Below are 23599 nucleotides of genomic sequence, written 5' to 3'. Positions count from 1 at the left end.
TGGGTTTCGAGGTCTGTCTGGCTTCCCAGGTGTTCCTCCTGGTTTATCTGCATGTGAATGTGAGACCACTTGCTCCACCAACCGATGCCTCACCAGGTCTGCCAGCTGTTGCCTTGCCAGCCAGCTGCAGCCTTGCCCAACACGTTCCACAACCTGCCTCCTTGCCCACCTCAGTTCTCTAACTACTGCCTTGCCTTGAGTCTTCTCCACCTGGCTTCCCCTCTCCACCCCTCCTACTGGTCTGGATAGATGTTTCCCCTTTAACTCCTCAGTTGTCAGACTTCCATACAGTTCAATTTTCTGTCAGTTATGGTTATTTTTTGTTTTTAAATTGTTTTCCTTCTTTGGTTGTGTGGGGAGTCACAGTGTATCTATCTATGCCTCTATCTTGGCCAGAAGTCCTATTTTTGTATTTCAAATATCAAATTTTGTGTTTGGTTCAGCAGCACATATACTAAAATTAGAACAATACAGAGAAGATTAGCATGGCCCTGGCACAAGGATGGCATGCAAATTCATGAAGCATTCCATATTTTTTGACCAGAGGGGAGAGGGGAGAGAATTTCAGGGGGAAAGGGGAAGGGTTTTCAGGAACAAGTATAAAGGACACATGGACAATAATAAGAGGGAGTGAAAACAGGAGGTAGGTGTGGAGGACAGGGGTGTGGGCTGGGACGGGGGTAAAAGGCAGAAAACTGTACTTAAACAACAATTAAAATAATTTTTTTAAAACCTCAAATTTTACCATGCCCCTCTCCTACTCTACTTTGCCTTCCTCCTGCCCTTTTTTTCCCATTTTAAATTTTAATGTTTCATTGTCCTAGCCTGGTTTTCATTCCCCATCTTATATTCCTTCTCCCTCTATCCTCTCAAAATCACTTCTCTTTCCTCTAAACATCTCTTAAGCTTGTCTTTCTTTCTTTTTTCCCTCTCATTCCCATACCACCTATACTAATCTTTGCTCATTTGTTATTGATATTACTGTGGTGGATCTTCACTAATTTCATTCCCTTTTTTTCACCATATTTTCTTTAAATTTTTGTTTAAACCTAATACTACACACTTCCCTTCTCTCACTCCATTCTTCCTTTCTCTTTCCCCTTTTGATGATGTAAATTTTATTTTCCTTCTCTCTTTGTCTTATTTATACTCCCTACTCTTATTACTTCTCCTCACTCCACCCTCTCAAAATCATTTTTTTTCAGTTAGTCATCTCATATTCATTTTTCTTTTCTTGTAATAATTCTAATCACTTTACACCTTAATTAACATTGGTTCATTTGCTGTTCATATGTGGTTGTGGATGGGAGTTATTTTGGGGGGTGTGGGTTTCTTTCCTGGGTTGTTTAGTTTTGTTCTGACAGCACCTGTACATGGTGCTGTCAGCACACACAAAAAGGTGAGCAGTATGACTCTCAGTCAGCTGGCCAGAGCAAAGTACCTACCAAAGATACAACAACAACAATCAAAACCCAGTTTGCAACCAGATAGCCCACATAAATTGCATAAAGAACATTCCAAGAGCATTAAACTCAGGAGATCAAGGAGACTACACCACTGAGTCCCACAGGTCTTCTATCACAGAAGTTCACACCACAAACACAGAGAGTCAAAGCACATCAATCTAGTAAGCAGAAACAAACAAGAGGAGTCACCTAAAATGGAGAGACAAAGAAACAACACCTAATGTAAAGGAAAGGAGAAATCCCCAGAAAGACTGCTAAATGAAATTGAGGCAAGGAAACTATCAGACACTGATTTTAAAATAATGCTTTAAGGATGCTCAAGGAGCTCGGGGAGAACTACAAAGAACTCCAGAGAAGTTACAGAGAACTTACTGTGGACCTCACCAGCATAGAAAAGAACAGAAAAACTATCACTAAGGTCTAGGTGGAAAGGAAGAATACAATGTTTGAAATGAAGAACACAGAAGAAGGATTTAAAAGCAAGCTAGATGAAGCAGAAGATGGTATCAGCTAGCTGGAGGACAAGGTAGAAAAATTTCTCACACAGAGCAACAACACAAAAAAAATGACTCAAAAAGAATGATCAGAGAATTCCAGCAAGGAAGGAATTATAGGTAGAAATGCTTCACTTCCTTGCACAACCAAAAGAAGGAAAGTAAACAATTAAAAAACAATAAACAACCAGAATTGCCAGAATATCAAACAGCATGTAACTCTGACAACCAAGAAATTACAGAAACATTCATCCAGACTGGTAGAAAGGGCAGAGATGGGCAGACAGCTAGGTGGAGAGGACCTGAAGCAAGGCGATGCACAGTGTGGGTGAGGCAGGACTGGCTGAAGAGGAAAATAAGCACTTGAAACCTCTCACTGTAAAATACTGTGAGGATTGCAAAAGTGGGAGAAACTCCCAGTCTCTAAGGAGAATTCACTGGAAAGTAGGGCTAGAGCAGAGAGAATGAGAGGCATTATTCCCTCTCTGACACGTCCCTTACAGACAATGCCACAAAACAGTGACTTGGGTTGCCCAGCTCTGGTGAATACCTAAGGCTCCACCACCTTACAACATAACAGGTGCTCCAAAACAAAGAAATATGGCCCAAATGAAAGAAAATATCAAAACTCCAGAAAAAGAGCTAAGCGACAAGGAGGTAGACTGATACAGAGTTCAAACCACTGGTAATCAGGATGCTCACAGAATTAATTGAGCTCAGTCTCAAAATGAAGGAAAAAGTGAAGGCTACCCAAAGTCATATAAAGCAAAATATACAGGCAATAAACAATGAAGGGAAGGAAACTAAAACTCAAATCAGCAATTTCAAGCAGAAGGAAGAAATAAATAATGAAGAAACAAGAATTCAGAAAAATGAGGAGAGGCTTAGGAACCTCTGGGACAACTTTAAACGTTCCAACCTCCAAATGATAGGAGTGCCAGAAGGAGAAGAGGAAGAGAAACAAATTGAAAACTTATTTGAACAAATAATGAAGGAGAACTTCCCCAATCTGGCAAAGGAAATAGACTGCCAGGAAGTCCAGGAAGCTCAGAGAGTCCAAAAAAAATTGTACCCAAGGAGGGACACACCAAGGCACGTCATCAAGTTACTGAAGATAAAGATAAGGAGAGAATATTAAAAGCAGAAAGAGAAAATGAGACAGTTATTAACAAAGGAGTTCCCATAAGACTATCAGCTGATTTCTCAAAAAGAAACTTACAGACAAGAAAAGGCTGGAAAGAAGTATTTGAAGTCATGAAAGGCAAGGATCTACATCCAAGATTGCTCTATCCAGGAAAGGTTTCACTTAGAATGGAAGGACAGATAAAGTGCCTCCCAGATAAGGTAAAGTTAAAGGAGTTCATCATTACCAACCCCTTATTATATGAAATGTTAAAGGTACTTATCTAAGAAATAAAAGAATAGCAACAACTATGAACAATAAAATGACAACAAACTCATAACTATCAATAACTGAAACTAAAAAAAACAAAAACTAAGCAAACAACTAGAACAGGAACAAAATCACAGAAATGGAGGTCATATGGAGGGTTATCAGTAGGAAGGGAGAGGGGGGAAAGGGGGAAAATGGGAGGGAAAGGTACAGGGAATAAGAAGCATAATTGGTAGGCATAAAATAGAGAGGGGGAAATTAAGAATAGTATAAATAGTATAGGAAATAGAGATGCCAAAGAACTTATATGTATAACCTGTGGACATTAACTAAGGGGGAAATGCTGGAGTGTGAGGGAGTGCAGGATGGTTGAGGTATAACGGGGAGAAAAAATGGTATAACTGTAATAGCATAATCAATAAAATATACTTTAAAAATTACCTAAAAAGAATGAAGAGGGTTTAAGGAAGCTGCAAGACATCATGAAATGCAACAATATCCATATCATAAGGATACCAGAAGGAGAAGAGGAGCAAGGGACAAAAAACAGCTTGAAAAAGTTATGACAGAAAACTTCCCAAACCTGATGAGAGAAAACATCACACAAGTCCAGGAAGAATGGAGGGTCCCATCAAGATGAACCCAAAGAAGCTCACTCCAAGACACATCATAATGAAAGTGAAAAAAAATCTAAAGAAGAAGAGAGAGCCTTAAAAGCAGCAAGGGAGAAACAGCTAGTAACATACAAGAGAGTTCTGGTAAAGCTATCAGCTAATTTCTCAACAGAAGCACTACAGCCAGAGGGAATGGCACTTAATATTCTAAGTAATGAAAATCAAGGGCCTACAACCAAGACAACACAGCAAGTCTCTCATTTAAACTGGAATGTGAACTAAGGAGTTTTCCAGTCCCAAACAGGCCTAAAGAATACAACTCCACCAAACCAGCATTGCAAGAGATGCAAAAGGGACTGCTTTAAGAAGATGAAGAAAGAGAGAGAGACAGAGGGTAGGGAACACAGGTACAAAGGGGTAAAATGGCAATAAGTACCTATCAATAATAATCATAAATGTAAATGGATTAAATGCCCCAAACTAAAGATATAGAGTAGCTGAATGGATACAAAAACATTAACTGTATACATACTGCCTCAAAGAGACCCACCTCAGAACAAAACACCTATACAAACTGAAAGTGAAAGAATGGAAAAAGTATTCCCAGCAGACATGAAAAAAAGCTGAGGCATGCATACTTATATCAGACAAAACAGATTTCAAAACAAACGGCATAAAAAGAGACAAAGAAAGACACTTCATAATACTAAAGGGAACAACTCATCAAGACATAAACAATATAAACACATATGTGCTCAACATAGGAGCACCCAAATATATAAGGAAAATCTTGGACGACTTCAAGAAAGATATAGACAGCAACACACTTATACTGAGTGATTTTAACACCTTACTGTCAAAAATGGATAAATCTTCCAAACAAAATATCAACAAGGAAATTGTGGCATTGAACAATGCCCTAGATCAAATGGACATAACATTATATATATATTATATATATATATTATATATATATATAACCTTTCATCCCAAAGAAGCAAAATACACAATCTTTTCAAATGCACATGGAACATTTTCAAAGATAGATCACATGATAGGACACAAAACAAGCCTCAACATATTCAAGAAAACTGAAATCATATCAAGCATCTTCTTGGATCACAATGGCTTGAAACTAGAAACAAACCTCTAGGAAAAAAACTTGAAAACATTCAGATACATGGAGACTGAAATTAAATAATGAATGGGTTACCAATCAGATCAAGGAAGAAATCAAAAAGTTTCTGAAAACAAATGAAAATGAACACATAATAGCCTAAATCCTATGGGTCATGGCAAAGGCAGTCCTAAGAAGGAATTTCATAGTAATATAGGTGTACTTAAAAAGGAGAAAAATCTCAAATAAACAACCTAACCCTACATTCACAAGAACTGGAGGAAGAACAACACCACACAAAGCACAGAGCAAGTGGAAGGAAGGAAATAAACATGGTCAGAGCAGAATTAAATGACATAGAGATAAAAAGGACAATTCAGAGGATCAATAAATTTGGAGCTGGTTCTTTGAAAAGATATGTAAAATTGACAAACCTTTAACTACTCTCATCGACAAAAAAAAGAGAGAGGACCCAAATAAATAAAATCAGAAATGAAAGAGGAGAAATTGCAACTAATACCACAGAAATACAAAGGGTTATAAGAAATTACTACAAACAACTATATGCCAAGAAGAATGGACAAACTTCTAGAAACATATAATCTTCCAAAACTAAATCAAGAAGCAGAAAGCCTGAATAGACTGATAATAACTACTGAAATTGATGCAGTAATAAAAGAAATTTAGAGAAAAACTCCTGGCACACGAAGGCCCTGGACGAAATGCCTTCACAGGTGAGTTTTACCAACATTTTAGAGAACAGCTAACACCTATCCTCCTCAAACTATTCCCAAAAATTCAAGAAGAAGGAAAACGCCCAAACTCTTTTTATGAGTCCAGTATTATCTTAATTTCAACACCAGATATAGACACAAAGAAAAAAAAACTGCAGGCCAATATCACTGATGAACATATAGGCTAAAATCTTCAACAAAATAGTGGCAATCTAGATTTAGCAATACATTAAAAAGATTATACACCATTATCAAGTGCAATTCATCCCAGGGATGCAAGGATGGTATAATATTCACAAATCAATAAACATAATACACCACATAAACAAAAAGAAAGACAAAAATCACACGATCATATCAATAGATGCTGAAAATGCATTGGATGAAGTGCAGTACCCATTTATGATAAAAAACACTCAGCCAAGTGGGAGTAGAGGGAGCATACCTCAACATAATAAAGGCCATACACAGAGAACCTACAGCCAACATCATACTCAATGGGCAAAAACTAAAAGCTTTATCCCTAAGATCAGCAACAAGACAATGGTGTCTCCTTTCACCACTTTTATTCAACATAGTATTGGAAGATCTAGCCATAGCAATGACAAGAAAAAAAATAAATCAATACTGGAAAGGAGGAAAAAAAACTGTCATTATTTGCAGACCACATGATAGTGTACATAGAAAACCCTATAGGCTCCACAAAGAAACTACTCAACCTAATAAGTGAATTTGGCAAAACTCACTTATTAGCAGGATACAAAGTCATATGCAGAAACTGAAGGCATTTTTGTATACCAACAATGAAATATCAGACACAGAAACTAGAAAAAAAATCCCAATTACTATAGCAACAAGAACAATAAAGTACCTAAGAATAACCTTAACCAAGGAGGTAAAAGACCTGTACTCAGAAAACTACAGAACATTGAAGACAGAAATTAAGGTATATACAAATAAATGAAAGCATATATTACATTCATGGATGGGAAGAATTAACGTCATGAAAATGTCTACACTACCCCAAGCAATCTATAGATGCAATGCAATTCCCATTAAAGTACCAATGACATATTTCACAGATTTAGAACAAGTATTTCAAAAATTTACATAAAATCAAAAACATTCCCAAGTAGCCAAGTAATCTTGAGAAAGAAGAACAAAGTAGGAGGAATCACAATACCCGATATCAAACTATATCACAAGGCCACTATAGTCAAAATAATCTGGTACTGACATAAGAACAGACACACAGATCAATGGAACAAAATAGAGAACCCAGAAATAAACCCATGTTTCTATGGGCAATTAATATATGACAAAGGGGGCAGAATCACAAAATGGAATAAAAATAGCCTCTTCAACAAATGGTGGTGGAAAATCTGTACAAGTACTTGAAAAAAAAAATGTAACTTGACCACCAACTTACACCATGCACCAGAATAAACTCAAGATGGATAAATACTTTATTATAATTCATGACACCATAAAAGTCCTAGAGAAAAACATAGCCAGTAAAATATCAGATTTCTGACACAGCAACATTTTTGCCAATATATCCCCTGGGGCAGGGGTGTCAATAATGTTTTATCCATCTAGGGATGTGGCCCCCAGTGAAAATGAGTTTGACACCCCTGTGCTAGGGTAAGGGAAATCAAGAAAAGAATAAACAAATGTGACTACATCAAATTAAAAAGTTTCTGCATGCCTAAAGAAAACATCATCAAAATTAAAGGGGAACCAACTGTAGGGAAAACATGTTTGCCAATGATACCTCAGACAAAAGTTTGATCTCCAAAACATATAAAGAACTCCCACGACTCCACACCAAGAACACAAACAATCCATCTGAAAAATGTGCAAAGAAGCTGAACAGACACTTCTTAAGGAGGACACATAGAAGGCCCATAGACATATGAAAGTATGTTCAACATACTAGCCATCCAAGAAATGCAAATAAAACCACAATGAGATACCACCTTGCACCTGTCAGAATGGCCATCATTAACAAATCAGCAAACATCAGGATCCTGCAAGGATATGGAGAATATGGAAACCTAGTGCACTGTTGGTGGGAAAGCAGACTTGTGGGACCGCTGTGGGAAACCATATGGACTTTCCTCAACAAACTAAATATGCAACTGCCTTTTGCCCAGCGATTTCTGGTGGCATACCCTAAGAATCCTGAAATGCCAATCAAAAGAATTTATGCACCCCTATGTCCATAGCAGCATTATTTATAATAGCCATGTGCTGGAAACAACCTAAGTGCCCAAGAGTAAATAAATGGATCGAAAAACTGTGGTACATTCACACAGTGGAACACTATGCAGCAGAAAGAACTCCTGCCTTTCCTGACAACATGAATGGAACTAGAGAGTATTATGCTAAGTGAAATAAGCCAGGCGGTGAAAGACAAATGCCATATGATTTCTCCTGTAAGAGGAACCTAACAATAAAACAAACAATAAATATAGAACCAGAGGCATGGAAACAAGGAACAGAGTGACATTGAACAGAGTGGAGGGGAGTAGGGCAGGGGAGAAAGAAGGGGAAGTGTCTAGTCAAGCAACATGTATGGACATGGACGACAAGATGGGGATTGACTGCGGGAGTGGGGATGGGCAGAGCCATGAAAAGCAATGGGGGGGAAATTTGGACAACTGTAATAGAACAACAATAAAAAATATAAATAAATAAATAAATAAATAAAAATAAAACTAGGGAGATATCTCTGTGATCTCAGTCCTGAACATATTTGGTAACCTGAAATAATGCAGTTTGGACTTGATTCATCAGTCAAGTTTGACATAAACATCCCTTCTTTGGTAAAACCCAGGGTTTAATGGGAATAGATTTCAAATGATGCTCAGATGAATACGGTACTGGCCATCACTCCTGACCAAAGTCAGGGTGAGCACTGATGGGTGCAGCATACTCTACTTTTATTTTGCCATTAATAGGATTTCTTCAGTCCTAGAAAGAGATTCAGCAAAATCTAAGGTTCCCCAAGGAGAAGGAAGTATCATTAACCCTTTTATTGAGGATGTTATTGGTTTTCTGTGAGTTACCATTAGAGGAAAGTGACTGCAGTTAGAACATATTGAAGGAGATTACAGAATAATGCAGATAGCCTATGACCAAACACACAGCTAACTTCCATCTTCAACTTAAAAACACCTAGATATAATTTCTTAAATCTGATTATTAAATATTCAAAGGAAAGTAGACTATGTCTCAAGTTGTAGACATTTACTGAAAATTAATTATCTCAAACTCTCTCGCTTTTTCTTAATTTAAGTTGAGATAAAGAGAACAAAATAAAAATAGAAGGATGTTTGGGAGTAAAAATTGGAACGTGTGAGTACAATAAAGTGCTATTAAGTAAACTCTATTGGTAAAAGAAACCAAATCTCTTTCTCTTTCTCTCTCTCCCCACCTTCTCTCTCACACACACACAATGCTATTTCTTTTTTACTGCACCAAACTCTAGGTTATAGGTCCATACTGTCTGCTTAAATTAGCTGATTATTCTAAAATCAGCACAAAGTATCATATAAACCATCTCTTATTCCCAGCATATTCTCTGCATCCTTGCAATCATTCCCTTTTGATTACATAAGGAGGCTGTGTGAGTTCCACTACTAACAATCCTCTAAAATATTACCAAATTACCTGTAGGTGCTCAATAATAAAAAAGTTTTCTGTATTGACAAAGGATATCAGCAACCCAGAAACGTTTAATGAGGCACCTGGAAACATAGGCCAATTATACCAGCAAAAAAGCAGTAAGACAATGGCCTTTCAGGTATGATAAGGGACAAAAGCCAAAAAGATGATAAGCACCCCAGCAACTTGAAGAGAAAAACAATTCCCACCTCCCTAATCAACGCTACCCATCCCTGCCACCTCCATTTCTGAAAACTATTTACCTCAAGAAGCACTTCAGGTAAAATAAATAAACAAACAAACAAGCAAGCAAACCAGTTTCCTGAAATCTGAAGAGTGTTTACTTCTAAAAATCACCTGGCAAAATAGCTTATGTGCCATTGTTCTTTTGAATCTGTGTTTATTGGTGGAATGGGGAGAAATGGGAGAGAGCTCAAGTCAAAGATTGGATCTCTCTTGGTCACCTGGGTAGAGGGGAATGTGACACAAGAAGACCCTTCACTGGATCCTTGGCCAAATGGGCAGTAGTCAGGGGTTTCCACGCAGCCAATAAACTTAGAAATTTTTTTTCCCTGAGCATTTTTCTAATTCTTTTTGAAAGGTCAGTCTATGGTATATCTCTTTTCATGAACCTAAAATATAATATTTGCATTTGTTTCATATATTGCTACTGAAAATGCTCATATAGAGTAGTATGGGCTCTTCTGGATCTTTGGTGTGGGCTTCACTGCAGTGGAGGTCAGCACTGCCCTCTTACCATCCAAGCACCATCATGAAAAGGATTTTCTATTCTTATCACCACCATTCTTCCACTCTTTTCAGCTTCTCATCAGTATAATTGCTCTTCCTCTTCCCTTTTCCTTCCCAATCAATCAGTCCTAAAGTCATTAGCAGGGGCAGAGCATAGTAAGAACCTGCAAAAATCAGGAATAACAGGGGACCTCGATGACCTAAAATGGGCTATCAGAGCCCTTCCCTAAGCAAAACCTACTCTCATTTTAGAATTTCTCTTTTGACATGATCCCACTTACCCAGATTTGTGGGAACATTGTGGTCATTTCCAAGTTTTCCTTTTCTTTTGCCAATTTATATTCAACCTGTTAACTTAATGGTTGTGGTAAAGAATTAAGTTGAAGCACTTAGCAAAGTACTTATATCATAGTCTTCTATAATGTTTTTAATTTCTAAAAGATCCTTCCTCCACCCTCTGCATTGGGTCAGTCAGTACTAACAAACAACCAGCATGAGTCAGATTGCAAACTTGAGCTCTCCTCATCTCTATCACTTACTAGCTGTGTGACCCTAGACACGTTCCTTAACCTGTCTGTCTCAGGGTCCTCACCTGTGAAATAGAAGTGATGATATAACAGTGCAGCCTAATCAACTGTTGAAGGTTGAAATGCATTTCACTCCTAAACCTACAAAAGCTCTTGGTGCCTAGTACCTAAAGAGGGCTTTCATAAGGGTTAGCTGTTACTATTACCCTCTTCAATCTTTCCTTTTCTTACTGCTCTGCTTTCTACTTTCTCATTTTGGGCTTTCACCATCCATCCAAGGTACAAGTGCCACCACCAGTTAACTTAAATTCAACCTCTAGCATCACCTCCTAGAAGAAGCCATCCTTCCCCTGCCATCAGAGAAAGTGTAAATGCAAACGCCCCTATACCATTTCCCACTAAAAGCCTTACCTATAGTCAACTTTCCAAACTATTTAGGCTTAGCAACCAATGTAGGCCTCTTTCCTTCTGTCTCCAGCTGCCACACCGTGGTCGCATGTCTGCCTACCTGCAATGAGTGGTAGTACAGAACTGCTCCAGCTTCTTGATGAAGAGGGACATGCAGGCATACAACACCAAACCCAGCCTTCGGAAGACCCACAACTTCTTCCGCTAGAATGGATTGATTCACTTCAAGACAGTGGGTGTGGAGGTCATCACGAAGTAGAGACCCAGCCTGGGAAAGCCAGCCACCTCCAATGCGCAGGCCAACATCAACAAACAGCCTCTGGGCCACCCTGGCAGCCTCCGGCGCAGGAGCCACAAGAGTAAGTACCACCTGGATCTGCGCATGGCTGCTACCCAGTGAGGCAAAACCAATCACCACAGCCAGAAGCCCGTGGTGATGAAGAGAAAAGGGGTCTGTCCCACTATGTGCCCCTGAGCACCCCCCACCAGAGCAATAAAGGTGTCAGAAGACTTTCAACACACACATACTTTTATAAAACATAAAAGTTAATTATTGGAAAATTTAATGTAAAAAAACTCAAAAAACAAGCCTGAAATTTCTATTATTAGATTTAGCAAGCATAAATATTCCTTCAAACTGCTTTGAAACTTTCTAAACACTCCCAATTGCTCTCATCTCTTAATGGACCCATGGCAAACAGTTGCTGAGCAGAGAACTCTCCTTTGAGAAGTCAGAGAAACACTATTAGGTAGGTACCCTTCATTACCTAGGCTCTGGCTAGTTTCCTGTTGAATCTCCACCAACCCAATTCTTTGTGTGTGAGCGGGCATGCATGCACACACATTTTGGGGGGTTCCCCCAACATATAACCTTTGTATTTATTTCCCACATGTTATTCTATTTTCCCTTACCATTTTTGTGACCAGAAAACTCCTAAACATTTTTTAAAATTTTATTCAGGTATTACATGGCCTAAAGTCTTACATATCTGCTGTTTGATATTGGATGTGGCTCTATCTCTGACACTGAGGTTGATTATCATCACTGTCCCAACACTCTTGTTTGGCTGCCAGCACTACAGTTGCCATGGTCTCTCTCTGTCTTAATAGTTATTGACTGCTAAGCCTTGCTACCTCCACCAAAGCTGTTGTAAGTCTAGTTCTTCTATATTAAAGGAAAACTTCCCTACTGAGAGACTAAAGCCACCTGAGACTTTTAGTGAAATCTTGCTTATTCCATTTTTCTATCTCTTCTCTTAGGGTAGCTAAGACAATAAACATGAACACTGATCCAGAACATATTTTAAAGGACATGAGCATATATCTTAAAAACTTTGCTAAAAGCCTATCCTGTAACTACTACCCAACTGGATGTGGTAAATATAGAAGGAAAGACACAACTGCTACAGAAAAGGCAACACTTAAAGCAGTTCAAGAAAGGCTGGGTGGGCAGGTGGGCTAGGGAGGGAGTAAAAGGCCGAAAACTGTACTTGAACAACAATTAAAATAAAAATTAAAATAAAATAAAACAAAATAAAGTAAAATGCTATAATCAGCCCTGTCCAGATAGCTCAGTTTGTTAGAGCATTGTCCCCATACACCAAGGTTGCAGGTTTGATCTCCAGTCAAGGCACATACAAGAAGCAACCAATGAATGCATTAAAAAAAAGTGGAACAAGCCCTGGCTGGCATAGCTCAGTGGATTGAGCTCGGGCTGTGAACCAAAGTATTGCAGGTTCGATTCCCAGTCAGGGTACATGCCTGGGTTGCAGGCCATGACCCCCAGCAACCGCACATTGATGTTTCTCTCTCTCTCTCTCTTTCTCCCTCCCTTCCCTCTCTAAAAATAAATAAATAAAATCTTGAGAAAAAAAGTGGAACAACAAATCAATGTTTCTCTCTCTCTCCCTTCCTCTCTGTCTCTAAAAAGCAATAAAGTAAAAAAAAATTAAATGCTATAATCATGTATACAGGTGGTTATAGTAATTCCAGGAACAGCACACAGCTGTTCCACTGGTGACACAAGTTTTACTACTGGTAGAAAGTTCTGTATTGGTCTTTCTTTTTTTAAGCATATTTTATTGATTATGCTATTGCAATTGTCCTATTTTTCTCTCCCCTTTAATCTCCTCCTCCCTGTACCTCCATTCTCTCCAGCATTCTCCCTCTTAGTTCGTTTCAATGGGTTGTACATATAAGTCCTTTGGCTTCTCCATTTCCTATACTATTCTTAATCTCCCTTTGTCTATTTTGTACCTGCAAATTATGTTTCTTATTCCCTGTACCTTTTCCCGAATCCTCTCCTCTCCCCCTCTCCACCAATATACCTCCACGCGATCTCCATTTCTGTGATCCTGTTCCATACTAGTTGTTTGCTTTTGTTTTTTAGTTTTTTAGATTCAGTTGTTGATAGTTGTGAGTTTGTTGTAATTTTACTGTTCATAGTTTTGATCCTTTTTTTCCCAGATAAGTCACTTTAACATTTCATATAATGAGGACTTGGTGAGATGAACTCCTTTAACTTGACCTTATCTGGGAAGCACTTTATCTGCCATTCCATTCTAAGCATGGATCTTTCTTATTTCTGCACATCTTCTGCACAGAGGCACTGACAACCTTTTCTCTCTTTTCAAGGATGTTTGTAAAGTTAACAGCCTTGAAAGACAGAAATATCTCCCCTTTAAGAGTAGAGGGAAGAAATGTTTGTTGTGCAGTATGACAAAAATATCATCTTCACTCTGGCAAAAATTGTTCAGTTTTTCTTTCAGCCCATTTATTACAAACGTTTGAGTTTTCCTAAGATCAGTGTTTCTCGCTATGAAGCAAACTCAGTACATGTACAGCATCCAAGACCTTCTGTGTTGCTCCCATGGTATTTGGCTGTGGCAGTTAGGGGCAAAAGGAATTGACATGAGCTCGAATCACATGTTGCTTGCTCTTCCGGGAGTAATCAAGTCCTTTGTCTGTTACCCTGGAGTGTCATGAAATTGTGGTGGGCTGAAGGAGTGGCTTGCAATTAGGGTAAAATCTAAGAATCTTCACAGTTATTTACATTTAGATGGGACCAAGGAAGTATTTCATGGGTCCTGACACCCACTTGATCTGAGACATGCTGACTTTTTGTAAGTTAGTCACATGAACACTCTACAAGATGAAGTGAAGAGCACATGAAAGGGCAAGAAGGCTTGATCACACAATGCATTTAGGCAAGTCCAGTTAGAACAGATTGACCAGATAATCATCAAGGGTTTTGCAGAGTCATGAAACTAAATCAATGTACAGTAATTCTTCATTAAAATTGTCAAAATATTGTTGGAAACTGTGACTTTAAGCAAAACAATGTATAATGAAACCATTTACCATAAGCTAGCTGATATAAACAAGAGTTAAAAAGATAAGTTCCAACAACATTTCTGGTCACAGAAACATTATACAACTTCTAAATAAAGAGCCAAAACATTCTAATACTAAACACTGAAATAAATGTGAGCTATATAAACATTTTAAAAAGATTAGTACAGACAAGTAAAATAATTCTTTTACAACCCACTTTTTCCACTTCAGAATCACAGGTAATGGGCTTATCCTGGCATCTCAGGCCACAGGGCAGGCACCCACCCTGGACAGGACACCCTTCTGTCTCAGGGCATACTTACAAACACCCACACTCACTCAGACTGGGACAATTATTTATTTATTTACTTATCAAACTATAAGCAGAAGTTTAATGAGAAAGTCACAGAAGTAGAAGTAAGCCATAGAAGAATTGGATTTAGGAAACAAGTTACAGAAGCTGAAAAAGAGCCCTTGAAGCTTAAGAGAATGAAAAGTAAAGGTAATGCAACTGAGGGGAAGAAGAGGGTTTAGGAAAAGCACAGGCATGCACCTAAGAGGGAGAACACCCACACTGGAATAAGTCAGACACAATTCACCTCACGTACACATCTTTGGGATGCAAGAGGGAACCAGAGTCCCTGGAGAAAACTAATTTAGACGTAGGGAACAGTGCAAACTGCACACAGACAGTGGCCTCACCCAGGAATGATTTTTTTCTCATCAACATTATAACAAAATGACATTTAATGAAATGACATTGTTTGAGGACCTGCTGTATTTGGTTTGACCTTAGGGCCTGTTTTGAGTTACAATTTTTAATAGTGTAAACTATAGTCTTTGAATTAACTAATGCAGTACTTCTTAAACTGATATTATAGAGAAACTGTGCTGTGTAGTGTTAACTGGTATGCAAAGAACAATAGCCTTTCCTTGCACAATAAAATTTGTTTGTTAACTGAAAACAAAGTTCAATAAGGTTTTTTACCTCTGAAGCCTTTCCCAATACTTTAAGAAGGACTTCAGCAATAAATTTTTCAATCACCAAAGAGGACTTAACACACAGCGTAGCTCAAGCTAATCTGATCAGATATCCTTTGTTTGGAGATCCATGATCAGTGTTTCCCAGAATCATTGTTCTGCTCCTGCTGCCATGAGTAATGTTTGTCTAATATGTTTAAAAATTACTACAGCTCTATAAGCAAAAAAAATTATAATAGAATAAAAGTCTTTGGCTAGACATACTATTAAAACATGTCTATAAGGTTAGGATTCAATGGTCATAAGCCTACATGACCCACAAAACATGAAATTCCATAAAAGCTTATGTGCATCTGTTCTCTGCTCTAATTAATAAGTCATTCTATTAATTGCAGAGGAACTTTTAAGCATTTAAATCATACATCCCCATTTCTAGTTAATTAAACTATTCCAATATCAATTTATACAATACCATACACATGCACGCGTGCACACACACACACACACACACACACAGTACAGCAGGTTTGAGATTTACCACTATAATTCAGACATTATCTACTGTGCCAAAGAATGCACTTAGAGTTTTTCTACATTCTAGGTCAGAGGTGTCAAACTCATTTCAATAGGGACCACATCAATCTTGAGGTTGCCTTCAAATGGCCAAATGTAATTTTAGGACTGTATAAATGTAACTACTCCTTAACTGGGGGTAAGGAGCTCAGTGCTGCCACTGGATAGAAACAAGGTTCAAGGCTGAATAAAACAAGGTGGAGGGCCGGATTTGGCCTAGAAGCCTCATGCTTGCCACCTGTGCTCCAGGTTATTGAAAATGGAGCATGGTAAACTCATTTCAATGTGGATAGATATGTAATACATATAATTGTATGTGTATTATGTATGTGTGCATATATACCATACATTTTGGAAATATCCACGAAAGTTCTTTCAACTCTAAAACTAAAATGATTAGGAAACAAAGGAAGACAAAGTTGATACTCTTTGATTCTTAGACACTTTATATCTGAAACAATGGTTTAATCAATATTACACACACATACTACAATATAAATGTAAGTATTATTTCCTTAAAATTATAGAGAAAATCAATATTTCCTATGAAAAAATCTAAACAAAAGCTCTCTTGACCAAAAAATATTTGGAAATTTTTTATCACCTATTTCAGTCTACTGAAGAGCAAACATTCAGTATGCTGTCTGTCTGCTGTCACAAATTCACCACTGAATTTCTTACCCTTACCAGAGTGTCATCATATAGAAAATAGTTGATCAATATTTACTGAATCAATAGATGAATATTTCACCTTGTAATTGGTATAACTATATCATACAATTTTAAGTGCATTTGCTGATTTCTATGAAATTCTCTACCACTAATACATTTCATTTAAATGATTTTAAAAAGTCCATTAGAAAAACACAGAAGTGAAAAACAAATGTTTAAATGGTGTATCAGAAGTAATTACTAAATTATGGAAATCCTGAGAATTACATTAAAAATTATAGTTAAAATATAGTAAACATAGTGTTCCCTTTATATAGATTTTCCATTAAAATTGAAAAACAAACACACTATAATTATAGTTTTCATTTAGTAAAATCATTGATACTTTAACAATATTCATTTATTTCAATTCTCTGAGCTTTTTCTAGGAAGTTCTATTCATTTAATCTAAACCTCTAAATTTTAACAAGGTAATATGTTGGTATTTTTAGTTACTTTATTGCTGTTCAATTACAGTTGTCTGCATTCCCCCCCCACCACACCCCCACACCCCAGCCAAACCCACCTCCCTCCCTTGCTTCCAGCCTCCCCCTTGGTTTTGCCCATGTGTCCTTTATAGTAGTTCCTGAAAACCCTTCTCCCCACTGTCCTCTCCCCCTCCTCTATGGCTGTTGTTAGATTGTTCTTAATTTCAATGACTCTTGTTATATTGTGTTTGCTTTTTTCTTTTGTTGATTATGTTCCAGTTAAAGGTGAGATCATATGGTATTTGTTCCTCACCACTTGGCTTATTTCACTTAGCATAATGCTCTCCAGCTCCATTTGTGCTGTTGCAAAGGGTAGGAGCTCCTTCTTTCTCTCTGCTGTGTAGAATTCCATTGTGTAAATGTAGCATAGATTTTTGATCCACCCATTTACTGATGGGCACTTGGGTTGCTTCCAGCACTTGCCTATTGTAAATTGTCCTGCTATGAACATTGGGGGTGCATAGGTTCTTTTGGACTGGTGTTTCAGGGCTCTTAGGGTATAATCCCAGCAGTGGGATTGCCGGATCAAAAGGCAGTTCCATTTTTTAGTTTTCCACACTGTTTTCCACAGTGGCTGCACCAATCCGCATTCCCACTAACAGTGCACTAGGGTTCCCTTTTCTCCACAACCTCTCCAACACTTGTTTGTTGACTTCTTTATGATGGCCATTCTCACAGGTGTGAAGTGGTTTCTCATTGTGGTTTTAATTTGCATCTCTCTGATGGCTAGTGATGCTGGGCATCCTTTCATATGTCTCTGGACCCTCTGTATGTCCTCCTTGGAGAAGTGTCTGTTAAAGTCTTTTGCCCATTTTTTAATTGGGTTTTCTGTCTTCCTGGAGTGGAGTCGTGTGAGTTCTTTATATATTTTGGAGATCAAACCTTTGTCTGAGGTATCTTTGGCAAATATGTTTTCCCACATAGTTGGTTCTCTTTTCATTTCAATGCTGTTTTCTTTAGTTGTGCAAAAGCTTTTTGATTTGATGAGGTCCCATTTGTTTATTCTTTCCTTTATGTCCCTTGCTTTAGGTGATGTATTGGTGAAGGCACTGATGCGTGGAATGTCTGAGATTTCCCTGCTGATGTTTTCCTCTAGGACTTTTATGGTATCACAATTTGTATTTAAGTCTTTTATCCACCTCGAATTTACTTTTGTGTATGGTGTAAGTTGGTGATGGAGTTTCATTTTTTTACATGTAGCTGTCCAGATCTCCCAACACCATTTGTTGAAGAGGCTGTTTCTACTCCATTTTATGCTTCTTCCCCCTCTGTGAAATATTAGTTGACCACAGAGACTTGAGTTTATTTCTGGGCTCTCTGTTCTGTTCCATTGGTCCATTCTCTGTTCTTATACCAGTACTAGGCTGTTTTGATTACAGTGGCCTTGTAATACAGTTTGATATCAGGTATTGTGATCCCTCCTGCTTTGTTCTTCTTTCTCAAAATTGCTGCAGCTATTTGGGGTCATTTATGGTTCCATATAAATTTCTGAAATGCTCATTCTATATCTGTGAAATATGTCATGGGTGCTTTAATAGGTATTACATTGAATCTATAAATCGCTTTGGGTAGTATGGCCATTTTGATGATGTTAATTCTTCTAATCCATGAGCATGACACATGCTTCCATTTGTTTGTGTCTTCCTTAATTTCTTTCTTCAATGTTGTATAGATTTCTGAGTACAGGTCTTTTACCTCCTTGGTTAGGTTTATTCCTAGGTAGTTTATGTTTGCTGTTGTTGCTATATCAAATGTGATTTTTTTTTCCTGATTCCCATTTCTGATATTTCATTGTTGGTGCACAAAAATGCCTTTGATTTCTGAGTATTGACTTTGTATCCTGGTATTTTGCCAAATTCATTTCTTAGGTTGAGTAGTTTCTTGGTGGAGTCTACAGGATTTTCTATGTACACTATCATGTCATCTTCAAACAATGACAGTTTTACTTCTTCCTTTCCAATGTGGGTGCCTTTTATTTCTTTTTCTCGTGTGGTTGCTGTGGCTAGGACATCCAGTACTATGTCGAATATGAGTGGTGAAAGCGGGCATCCTTGTCTTGTTTCTGATCTTAGTGGGAAAGCTCTAAGTTTTTGCCTTTTGAGTATGATGTTGGTGGTAGGTCTCTCATATATGGGCTTTATTATGTTAAGGGATTGTCCCTCTACTCTCATTTTGCTAAGAGTTTTTATCATAAATGGGTGCCATACCTTATGAAATGCTTTTTCTGCATCTATTGATATAATCATGTGATTTTTGTCTTTCCTTTTATGTGGTGTATTATGTTTATTGATTTGCAAATATTGTACCATCCTTGCATCCCTGGGATGAATCCCACTTCATCATGGTGTATGATCTTTTTAATGTATTTCTGGATGTAATTTGCCAATATTTTGTTGAGGATTTTAGCATCTATATTCATCAGTGATATTGGACTGAAGTTTTATTTCTTTGTGTGTCATTATCTGTTTTTAAGATAAGGATAATGTTGGCTTCACAAAATGAGTTTGGGAGTCTACCATCTTCTTGAATTTTTTGGACTAATTTGAGAAGGATGAGAGTTTGCTCTCCCTTAAATGCTTTGTAAAATTCTCCTGTGAAACCATCTGGTCCAGTGCTTTTTGTGTGTCAGAAGCTTTTTGATTACTGTTTCAATGTTATCAGCTGTTATTGGTCTGTTCAAGCTTTCTGCTTCTTCTTCATTGAGTTTTGAAAGGTATTTTTCTAGAGTTTGTCCTCTTTACCCAGGATTTCAAATTTCTTGGCATATAGCTCTTCATAGTAATTTCTTACAATCTTTTGTGTTTCTCTGGTATCAGTTGTAATCTCTCCTCCTTCATTTCTGATTGTGTTCATTTGGGTCTTATCTCTTTTTCTTGATGAGCCTGCTTAAAGGCTTGTCGATGTTTATCTTTTCAAAGAAAGAGCTCCTGGATTTATTGATCTTTACAAGTGTGCTTTTATACTCTAAGTCATTTAGTTCTGCTCTGCTCTTGGTCATTACCTTCCTTCTACTTGCTCTGGGCTGTCTTTGTTGTTGTTCCTCAAGTTCTTGTAGGTGTAGGGTTAGGTTGTTTATTTGAAATGTTTTTATATTTGTTAGGTAGGCTTGTATTGCTATGAAATTCCCTCTCAGGACTACCTTTGCTATGTCCCATAAGTTTTGGATTGTTGTGAGTTCATTTTTCATTTGTTTCGAGAAACTTTTTTATTTCTTCCCTAATTTCATTGTTGGCCCATTTATTGTTTAATAGCATGCTATTCAATCTCCATGAGTTTGAGTGTTTGGGGTTTTGTTTCTTTGAGGTTGATTTCTAGTTTCAGGACTTTGTGATTGGAGAAAATGCTTGATATAATTTCAATTTTCTTGAATTTGTTGAGGCTTGTTTTGTGTCCTACCATGTAGTCTATCTCTGAAAATGTTCCATATGCATTTGAAAAAAAATGTGTATTTTGCTTCTTTACGATGTAAGGCTCTATGTGTATCAGTGAAGTCCATTTTATCTAGGGCATTGTTCAATGCCACATATCTTTGTTGACATTGTTGACAGGAAAATCTATCTATTTGACAGTGGAGTATTAAAATGCCCTACTATAATGTTGTTGCTGTCAATATCTTTCTTGAAGTCCTCTAAGATTTTCTTTATGTATCTGGGTGCTCCTATATTGGGTGCATATATATTTACAATATTTATGTCTTCTTGGTGGATTCTTCCCTTGAGTATTATGAAGTGACCTTTTGGGTCTCTTTTTATGGCTCTTTTTTTGAAATCTATTTTATCCAATATGAGTATTGCTACCCCAGCTGTTTTTTATTCCTGTCTGTTTGCTTGGAAAATATTTTTCCAACCCTTCACTTTCAGTCTGTGTACATCTTTTATTCTGAGGTGTGTCTCTTGTAGACAGCATATGTGTGGGTCATGTTTTCTTGTCCATTCAGCTATTTTGTGTCTTTTGATTGGGGCATTTAATCCATTTATGTTTAAGGGTATTATTGATAGGTACTTATTGCCATTTTTTCACCTGTGTTTCTCTTTCTCACACTGTTTTTCTTCCTCTTCTTAAAGCAGTCCCTTTAGCATATCTTGCAGTGCGGGTTTGGAGGAGGTGTATTCTTTCACCCTTCTTTCATATAGGATGCTCCTTATTTGGCCTTCCATTTTAATTAAGAGACTTGCTGAATAAAGTAGTGTTGGTTGCAGGCTTATGGTTCTCATTACTTGGAATATTTCTTGCCACTCTCTTCTGGCTTGGAGTGTTTCCATTGAGAAGTCAGCTGCCAGCCCAATCGGGGCTCCCTTGTATGTTACTTCCTGTTTTTACCTTGCTGCCTTTAAGATTCGCTTTATCTTGGAATTTTGCCATTTTAATTATGATGTATCTTGAAGTGGACCTCTTTGGGTTCCTCTTGATTGGGACTCTCTGTGTTTCCCAGATTTGTATGAGTTTTTCTCTCATCAATTTAGGGAATTTTTCCATCATTATTTTTTCAAACAGGTTTTCTATCCCTTGCTCTTCTTCTCCTTCTGGTATCCCTATAATATGGATATTATTACATTTCATGTTGTCCTACGTCTCCCTTAACCCCTCTTCATTCTTTCTGAGCCTCTTTTCCTTTTCTTGCTCATTCTGGGTGTGGTTTTTTTTCTACTCTGTCCTCCAGTTCACTGATCCGATCCTCTGCTTTGTGGAGCCTGCCTTTGCACTCCTTCTACTGTGTTCTTCAGTTCAGAAATTGTATTCTTCATTTCCTCTTGGCCCTTGTTGATAGTTTCTATTTCCTTTTTCATGTTGATATAGTTTTCAGTGAGTTCCTTGTAGTTTTCCTGTAGTGTCTGGTAATTCTCTGTGAGCTTATTGGGCTTCCTGATAACCATTGCTTTGATCTCACTATCTGATACTTGACTTGCCTCTATTTCATTTAGCATTATTTCTGAGGCTTCCTCCTTTCCCTTCATTTGGGGATTGTTTCTTTGTCTTCCCATTGTTTGTGAGACTCTTCTTGGTAGCCTTTGCTTTTTAAATTGATATGTTTTGACTCCCTGGGTTTATGGTATGGACTTCTGTGGTGTAAGACCTGTCCTTGGTGCCATCTCCTTGATTTCCTGAGCTCACTGGTCTTGGGCTGTCATTTATTTTGGCTCTCTGTATGTCTTGGGGTTTTGATTGTTGTTGGGTCTTTCTTTGTTGGGTCCTTCCCTCCAGCTGTTTAATTGAGGGTCACTCCATCCACCACATCTTGTGTTCTGTTGTGCAGATGTAGGCAGGTTGTGTTGAAGCTGATTCTTCTGTGTGTACAAGGTTTTGAGGATTTTCTCTTGCTCTTGTTCAGCTGTTTGTTCTGAGTAATTTCTCTACCATTTAGTTTTATTTCCAGGTAAGTTCAGGGTTGTGTTAGTGTGGCTTCCACTCCCTCTTTAACCTTTTTCTGTTGTTATCTGTTGGTAGTTCCTTTGTTGGTGGGTATCCTCCTCCAGTGAGTATCCTGGTATTCACAGCTTCACCTACTCTTTTTTGTTATCAGTTGGAGGGGGAAGGCAAAATGATTTAAGACAGTGAGAGTGTATTCTATGGTTTTTAAAGTACCAACCCATAGAGAAGAGATAGGCTATCCTTCAGATACATATAGTGTTAACCATGGTATTTCACCCAACTAGCCACTTTTTATAAAGGGTGGAAAGAAGATAAGACGCTTATTCGGAGGGAAGAAGAGATGTGAGTTGGATCTAGAAAGCAGTGAGCTTGTGGAAGGTCAGATTATGTGGTAAAGTGAGAGTAAAGGATAGAAAATAAATGTAGTGTGTGAGAGAATAGAGTTAACTACCACAGTAATAAAGTTCAGGAAACAGTAAAGTGAGCTAATATCTGGGAGGGGTGCTGTGTAGTATTTACAACTGTATGGAACAGCAATTATTTACAATAGTAGTGGAGCAACAATCATACGACAGAATCTATGTGATCTGGATAACAACAATAGGAAGTATAGGACCTAAATTAGTGTGCTAATGGAACACAAGTGAAGTGAAAGCCAGTAAATTAAAAATATACTGTGAAAGAGAGAGCAAGGGAAACCAGTCAAACAATACAATTTAACAATCCAAGTGAAGAAGACTAAACAGAAAGAAGAGAAATACAAAAATACTAATAAAATAAAAGATGTAAGAATAATGAAAAATAATAATAAAACAAATATACAATAACTTGCAAGTTCTATGGAGTAGCAAAATGAAATTTGTCTCACTGTCTCAACTGTTGGGATACCCCTCTTTTGGTCCAGCTCTGGTCTTTTTACAGCTCCATGTTTTATTGTCAATAATTATTTAATTCACTTGTGGGAATTAAGA

General features: G+C 37.6%; 1 non-coding gene across 1 annotated transcript; it reads left to right on the top strand.

Moving 5' to 3' along the window:
• The first annotated feature begins 430 nt into the window (after nt 1–430).
• LOC123807831 lies at nt 431–537 on the top strand. Its single transcript, XR_006783708.1, has one exon. It is a non-coding gene; the product is annotated as a U6 spliceosomal RNA (small nuclear RNA).
• Nucleotides 538–23599: the final 23062 nt, after the last annotated feature.

Source organism: Phyllostomus hastatus, unplaced genomic scaffold, assembly GCF_019186645.2.
Source record: "Phyllostomus hastatus isolate PE091 unplaced genomic scaffold, TTU_PhHast_1.1 phas_scaffold_46, whole genome shotgun sequence".
In the NCBI taxonomy this organism is placed as follows: domain Eukaryota; kingdom Metazoa; phylum Chordata; class Mammalia; order Chiroptera; family Phyllostomidae; genus Phyllostomus; species Phyllostomus hastatus.
Note: the sequence above shows the minus strand (reverse complement) of the source record. Positions and strands in the feature narration are given on the sequence as shown.